Here is a 6,754-nt window from a genome sequence, read left to right on the forward strand (position 1 = left end):
AGTTAGGATGATTTTACGCTACGACCTGATTCTCCATTTCATTCAACGAATTCTTATTGAACTGTTTGCAGTGCGCCAGACGCTGTTGTAGATACTGGGGATGCAAGAAAATAGACAAAAGTCCCTGCCCTGAGGGAGGCTTACCTTATAACGAAAGAAAAGTCAGCAAGCAAGTTAGCAAATAACGTAATTCAAACGCGGTAAAGCGGTCTAAATAGGAAATAAACCAAGGTGATGAGAGATCTTTCAAAAATATACACAAGTCTTGATTTGCCCCTGAAGATGGTAATTTCCTAGGAGACAGGGTCCATATTGTATGCTTTTTCTGATACCCCATGCTTGGAAAAAGTTTGTTGATTTTAATTAAGCCGGCTTTTTAAAAATCACTTCATAAATTACAAACGTAACACAGTCTTTGGCTTTCTCTTTCCTCTCTGCCTAACTTTCCCTGCTCTTCTCAGCCCTACATCCAGAAGACTCCTTTTGGCCTGCAGGGATCTCTCCTTCATTTTTGTTCATATTGTCTGCACCTTTTCAGTGATGGTTTTGTGTCAGCCATGCTACCTCATACTCTACCACACCTAACGATACAATAAATATTGCATCGAATTACACTATTTTTTTTCTTGTTTTTACCTGAACTTTTGGTTGAGGCAATGATAGGCTCAGGGAGAAAAATTAAGTTCAAGAGAATTTTTCAGGTTACATAGATGTTATAATAATGGGTAGGGACGGCTTATAACTTTTGTGCAATCAAATCACCTTCCAGCAAGACACATTCTTAGCCATGTATAAACGGTATGGGTTTGGACCAAACCAGCTGAAACCAGGCACTCAAAGCCATGAAGATGCCTTCTCTTCATCACTTACGTTTGCTTTCCTTTGCACACTGGCTTCGTTCTTTTTTCTCTGTATAATGGCTTTCTCCACATGGCAAAAGAAGCTCCTGAACTTTACATCTTACTACCACAGCCACATGCATAGAGACTGACCCAAAGTGCTGCATCCCAAGTACAAAAAGTCCTGCGGAGAGATTCATTGGCCCAGTTGGGATCAGGTACACATCCCTGGACTGGTCGACTGTGGCAGCAGGGCAAGGTCATATGATTGGCCCATTTGACTTACCAGGAACCCCTTCACCCAGACCCATGGCCAGGTGCTAGTTCGTGATCTACTAACATGGCTATTTGCAAAAGTGAACACACAGATGGGGATATGGAGCACTTCTCAGAAAAGGAGTACTTAAGCAACCAACCCCATAGATGTCCACTACAGATGTTATTAAAAGAGGAAGAAAAATGATCTCACCACTTAACCCACTTATCTTAGTTCTAGCCTCAGGGAACCCCTGCTAAACCTAGCCAGCCCAGCATTCATCCACACGTCTACGATTATCTCAATTGGCAGCATGCATGAAATTCTTAAAACAGCTTAGCATCCCTGATTTCTGTGTGTGTGGTGGTGGTGGTGTTGTAAAGTATATATGCTATACCAAATCGTGGGTAGCAGAGAGAGAAGGCAAAGTAGTCACAAAATCAGACCAGGAAACATGCAACAGTTGTACAGTGGTAAGAATCACTGTCCTTAACTAACAGAGTCTCCACCCCACCTTTTTGTTTCCTCTTATTTTCCATTAGTTCTATTTTTATTTTATCTCAGGGTAACAGAGAAGGTATCAAATGTATCATTAAAATAAAAGGCAGCTAAACATGCACTGACAGATACATGAGATACTATCAATGTCATCATCCCAAGTAGAAGAATAAAATCAAATGACAAAACTGAACAACATGCTGTCAGTGCAATCTCGTATTATGAGTGAAAAGTATCTAGTAACCATCTTTCCTTGAGCTGCTGAACCATAAATACTTTTGGATATCTAATTTAGGTCGAAAATGTTCTTGGAAAACTATGTCATCAGCTTTCAAACTAATTGATTCATGCTATGATGTCATTAGGATAGCGAAACTACTTTTTAAAAATTAGCTTATTTCTTGGGGCTGGCCCAGTGGCACAGCGGTTAAGTTCACACATTCCACTTCGGCAGCCCGGGGTTTGCCGGTTTGAATCCCAGATGCTGACCTATGCACCACTTGTCAGGCCATGCATGTGTCCCACATATAAAGTAGAGGAAGATGGGCACAGATGTTAGCTCAGGGCCAGTCTTCCTCAGCAAAAAGAGGAGGATTGGCAGCAGATGTTAGCTCAGGGCTAATCCTCCTCAAAAAAAAATTAGCTTATTTCCTGGATTATAGAGATTATACAAAAGGATCCAGAATAAAGTTGGGAGGAGGAGGAGGAAACAGTGAAAAAGCATTTTTCCCCCTAAACCTTAAAGAAAAAACTGGAAAGACTAGTGAGCTGTTACATGAAAGTGCTTAGTATTATACCCACTTGCTCCAACAGAAGCAAAAACCAGGCTAGGCGATTTCAAAACAGTGGAGATTCTTCACACTGTCCCTGCCTTTCCTCAGCTCCACTTTTATGACTGCTTATCAAATCCAAATCTTGAAAGGCTCAAGTCTGGCAACACTCTTTTTCCTCTAACAATTTCCTCTTGCTTAAAAATGGCAAACATTTAAAACATGTCACACTATTAGTGACATGGGATCAGAGGACTTCTTTAGATAGGTTGTCTTCATTTCAGGGTGTCATCTTCAATCACGATGTCTCTTTCAATAAAATAGGGCTTAAATGGTAAAATTTCAAAGGGCATCGCCCCTAACCAAGCCTAATTTTCCCATCATTCTTCGCCCTTTCGTGTCCACCCTCCCTCCCACTTAATCCACTTTTTCCGATAAATTCAGTTCTCCTTCCTCCATTCATTCCTCACTCTGCATCCTATTTCTCTCCATTCTCTTGCCCACCCATTTTCTGTCATCTTTTTCACACCACCCCAACTGCTACCATCCCAGGTGGGAATCAGAGCCTCCCTTCAGACCCCAGGGCAGCCTGTTCACCTGGGCCAACCCTGCCATTCCCCAGCCCAAGGAAAACCGACAAGTACCCACTAATACGATTATAGCTGCGGCAGGATGCATAACCAGGGAGGGAACAAAGCTATAAACGTACTTCCCCATCTCTGCAAAAGCTCGTGCTTCAGAGTGCATGCAAGCTTTTGAAACTTACTTTACATTGAGGATTTGTATATTTTATAGATGCTAAAATCATGCTGGTTGTTTGAATTCACATCACGTGCTTTCGGGTGTAAATTTGCATTTTGTGCTATTTGGAGATGGGGCCACACAAAAACAGGGTGGTTCCATTAGTATTAGTTTACTTTATCTTAGGAAACACATTATCCTAGCTGGCTCATCTTTCCATGTGATATTTATGCGATTGTTAGCCTGCTTCATTCAGTTTATAGTACCGGTAACTCATCAGCACATTGCGCAGGACCCCACATATGGCTTCTCTTTGGCCTCATCTATGGAGATGCAGAAACCAAACCTTGAGGGAGAACAGATCTTTGTTTTACTCCTAAAAAAGTCTCTTTAAAATGGCCATTTCTTCCTTGACTCCAGTTCCTACTATTACCCACAATTCCTCACTCCTTGTGAATGTAGATATATAGATAGATACGGATAGACACAGACACACTGAGAGCAATCTGCTCTAATGTATTGGAATAAATGTCTCAGACCAGGCCTGCCAGAGCTTCAGTTTGGTATTAAATTGCACATTTGGGGCCTTTCAAGGAAGTGAAGTCTAGTGTTGGGAAACTAGAGAAACTGTCACTCTCGGGAAGCCCAAATTGAATACTTCAGTGATTGGAGCTGCTCCGTTTCTAACTGAAGTCTGTGGCTTCCAGTCTGGGCCTGTAAGAGTTGAGGAACATTCTGAGTGACAGGTGAGGGAGTGGGTGGGAGGGAATTCGAGAGGGGTTCACTGTTGGTGGGGCATATCCAGGAGGCTCAGAATTCTGTTGAATCCTCCCTGGATCAAGAGCCCCACGACACTGAGCCGCTTATGGCGCTGCCTCCCCACAGCCGACCTGCAGATTCTCTGCATTCCAAACCCCGCCAGCCCACACCGCAGAGAACTAACGTCAGCCAGATGCAGTCCCCACCGGTTCTTGGGCTTCCCCTCCCTAATGCTGACGTCACCACCACTGCATATCCTCCCCACGTGCCTCCCCATTTCCTCTTTCAGCACCCTAGACACACACAGAGATTCAGTGACGACACTGGAGAGACTACGAATACAGAGATGATTAAGGCACAGTCCTGGGCCAGGAAAAGAAAACAGCCTAAGAGAGAGAGGAACGTGGAAACAAATCAATATAATTTAATGACATTAACTCTAACAGAGGAATATGCAAAGTACCCCTGATATAGCAAGAGTGAGTTGTTCCTGGACAATGTAATTTGTATTTTTTGTTGTTGTTTTTTTGAGGAAGATTAGCCCTGAGCTAACTGCTGCCAATCCTCCTCTTTTTGCTGAGGAAGACTGGCCCTGAGCTAACATCATGCCCATCTTCCTCTACTTTATATGTGGGACGCCTACCACAGCATGGCTTGCCAAGCAGTGCCATGTCCGCCCAGGATGAACCGGCGAATCCCGGGCCACCAAAGCAGAATGTGCGCACTTAACCGCTGCACCACCGGGCCGGCCCCAACAACATGATTTGGACAGGTTTTCCCTCACCCACTGTATTAGTTTCCTATTGCTGCTGTAAAAAATGACCACAAATTTAGTGGCTTAAAATAACACGAATTTATTATCTTACAGTTCTGGAGGTCAGAAGTCTGACACGGGTCTCACTGGGCTAACATCAAGGCGTTGGCAGGACTGTGTTCTTTCCTGGAGGTTCTAGGAAAGAATCCATTTCCTTGTGCTTTCCAGCTCCCACAGGCCACCTGCACCCCTTAGCTCATGGCCCCCTTCCATCCTCTCCAAAGCCAGCAATGTCACATCTGTCTGTGACTTTCTTCCGCAGTCACATCTTCCTCTGACTCTCTGACCCTCTCTCTCTTCCACTTTTAATGACCCTTGTAATTACACTGGGCCTACCAAGATAATCTCTCTATCCTAAAGTCAGTTGATTAGCAACCTTCATTCCATCTGTAACCGTAAGCCCCCTTACCATGTGACCTAAGATACTGACAGGTTTCTGGGATTAGGATGGGGATAGCTTTCAGAGGACTTTATTCTGCTTGCCACATTCACCAAAAAAATTCGATAAATATAAAGATATAAATATACACAGGCCTCAACCTGAGTTCCACACACATTCCTCCCTGCCCCACTGTGTAGCAGCAGCCTTACCTCCTCCTGATTGAGGGCAGTGAGCCCTGCCAAGATGGTGACTCCTGGCCCCAGGAGTCCAAAGCCCTGGCAGCAGCCATACTTGTAGTTCAATAGGATCCTGGCTGTGTCCAATGGCAAGAGTGTGACCCTTTGTGGAACAGAACTTTGAACTCTGCAGAGTCCAGAGGTGCAGATTCAGGAAGCATAAAGTCCCCCAGTGGGTCATTGTGGGGATTGGTAATTGGGGCCACTCCTGCTTCCACCCTTTTGTTCCCAGACTCATCTATTTTTCCTACTGGAGGTGCAGTGCCATCTAGAGGGCTCTGATTCAGTGCTTGTGGTAGGCAGAATTCTAAGATGGCTCCCTTGATTGCCACTACCTGGTATCTATGTCCTGTATCCATGTCCCTTTTCTTCAGCCAGGGTGGGACCTGTGAACATGATGGATGTCACTCCCGTGATTGGGTTAGAGTATATGGAAAACGTGAAGGCATTTTTGCAGATGTAATTAAGGCCCCTAATCAGTTTGATTTTCAGTTAATCAAAAGAGAGAGTATCCTGGGTGGGCCTGACCTAATCAGGTTAGCCCTTAAAAGAGGGACTGGGCTCTCCCTGCAGATAGAGTCTGTCAGCCTTGAAGAAGTAAGCCAACATGAGTTTTATAGCTGCAAGAAAATGATTCTGCCAACAAGCACTTGAGCTTAGAAGAGGACCCAGAGCCTCAGAGGAGATTCCAGCCCTGGCTGACGCCTTGATTGCAGCCCCAGGAGACCCTGAGCAGAGGCCCCAGCTAAGCCACGCCCAGACTCTTGACCATGGAAACTGCGAGGTAATAGATGTGTGTTATTTAAGCTGCTAAATTCGTGGTAATTTGTGACCCAACAATAGAACATTTTATCTTGGGTTTTTACACCTAAATTTTCCTCAGGCTTATGATTCTAGGCCTGATCTTACTGGAAGTCAGTCAAATTTGTCTTTAATTCTCCACTTTCTCTTTAAATTCTGGCCCTATTCCACAAGGAGTTTACTTGCTCCCTCATCCCTCTTCTCTCAGCCTCTTTTCAGAATCACCTGCAAACCAGCTCCAGGCATGGCTTTTATTTGGCCAAGAGGCTCTTACAATCTGAGCTAGAGAAAGTAAAGATAATGAATCTGAGGAATTTTTCTGATGAACTCTATCTTTGATTCTTTAAAATAATCAATAGAGCCAATATATTAATTTAATTTAATTCATTTATTGAGCACTACTATACGCCAGGTGGTGTGCTGGATGCTGCGGCTACAGAGATCAAGGGAACGTTCCTGATCTCCAGGAATTCACCACCCAGAGGGAAAAAACAGAAATGTGATCAAATGCACTGTGATAACTGCTCCAACGAATAATGTGCCACAAGCTCTCAGAGGAAGTATAAATAATGCATTCTGCTGGGATGGAGTGTGGGGTCTTGGTGAGCAGACAGGAGAGTGGCCTGGAAAGCCACAGGGAGGAGGTAACATTTGAGAG

Source organism: Equus caballus, chromosome X (genome assembly GCF_041296265.1).
Source record: "Equus caballus isolate H_3958 breed thoroughbred chromosome X, TB-T2T, whole genome shotgun sequence".
NCBI classification, from domain to species: domain Eukaryota; kingdom Metazoa; phylum Chordata; class Mammalia; order Perissodactyla; family Equidae; genus Equus; species Equus caballus.